Source organism: Salvia splendens, unplaced genomic scaffold, assembly GCF_004379255.2.
Source record: "Salvia splendens isolate huo1 unplaced genomic scaffold, SspV2 ctg450, whole genome shotgun sequence".
Lineage (NCBI taxonomy): Eukaryota > Viridiplantae > Streptophyta > Magnoliopsida > Lamiales > Lamiaceae > Salvia > Salvia splendens.
The window spans coordinates 1-1,434 of record NW_024599102.1 but is presented as its reverse complement, the minus strand read 5'-3'; the positions used below and the strand labels follow the sequence as shown (position 1 = coordinate 1,434).

At 33.8% G+C, this 1,434-nt stretch overlaps 1 non-coding gene across 1 annotated transcript; it reads right to left on the bottom strand.

Moving 5' to 3' along the window:
* Nucleotides 1-206: 206 nt before the first annotated feature.
* Nucleotides 207-400, bottom strand: LOC121790249. Its single transcript, XR_006048232.1, has one exon. It is a non-coding gene; the product is annotated as a U2 spliceosomal RNA (small nuclear RNA).
* Between the last annotated feature and the right edge of the window lie 1,034 nt (nucleotides 401-1,434).

Genomic DNA, 1,434 nt, shown 5'->3' with positions numbered 1-1,434 from the left:
CTTTTGATGATCTTCGTTTAAAAATGAACCAATTGCAGGTTTCAATGAATACAACTCCTGCTAATGCAATACAGACCTTTATTAATATATGATAAATTTTGGCCATATATCATACACTAAAAAATTAAACTTAAATAATTGCAAAAGCCATAGCACAGTAACGCATATTAAGCATTAACACAGCCTATTCTCAATAAAACAAATTGGTGGGGTGCGCCAGGCCTATACAATAGTGCAACACAAATGCGAAACATGAAAGCCCATAGCAAGCTACCTTAATGGACTTTCCCACTCAAAAAATAAATTTAATATCATGTGAGCCAATAGCCCATATATCAGATATTAAACTGATAAGAACAAATACTTCACTTGATCATAGCCAAAAGGCCAAGAAAGGTATGAGTTTGTAAAGGTTTAGGGCTTCTTATTTTATAGTCGTCTTCATCTGTAAAACTATAGTAGCATATTCGATGTGGGATAATTCCAACAAACTCAAAACTCCATCTTCGCGGTTCCCTTTTCTTTATTTATTTATTTGTTCTGCTTTGTGGTTCCATTGTTTTGAGAAAGTTCACAAAACACTATGAAGCATACCCTAATAACACTTGGCATTTCTTTTATCTGCTTCCCAAGTCCTTTTGTTCTACAGGGGACCTTCTTGGTCTGGATTCATTTCAGTTAAGTTCATGGTTTGTACACTCTTCTTGTTTGCAACCAAGTTTTACTGTGTTAATGTAATACTACTATTCACTTGTCTCAGTTTGACTAAAGCAAAAACAAATCTAATGATGAGATGCAGAAGGAAGAAGAGCTTTTGAACAAGTTCATGGGCTACACTACACAGCATATGCCAACAAAATGTAATAAGTGATGAACTTGAAGGATGAAATGAAGAAACGGCATGGTATAACTAAGTGATCTTTAACTTGATGTATATTTTTGAATACTCCTATTAAGGTGAGAAATGCCAAAAATAGGATCATTTTCAGAGTTGCTATCTCCAAAAAAATGATGACTGAAAAGCGAAGACCTGGGCTTCTTTCTATACTGTCCATCTGTATGGAGGAAACTATTGCTGACTTGGCAATTGGATTTATCATTTATTTCCTCCTCACTTTCGAATTCCACCTAAATATTTAGTTTTATATAGCCGCATATACTATATCATTTGTATGACAATGAAATTTAGTTAATCAAATGACCTCTGCAGGCACTGCTGTTCTTGTAGTGTGGTCGAAAAGTTTATTGGTTCTAAATATCAAATGCAAATTTCTGTAAATGATAATTGTGATTCAATAACTTGAGCTTTTGTAATGCTTTTTCAGATTTATGAAATATGGGAGTTGGGAGAGAAAATTGATGGAGTATTTTATAACTGAGTGGACTGAATAAAATGTCTGTTAATCTTCGTTAGAAAACACTACGGTTACTTGT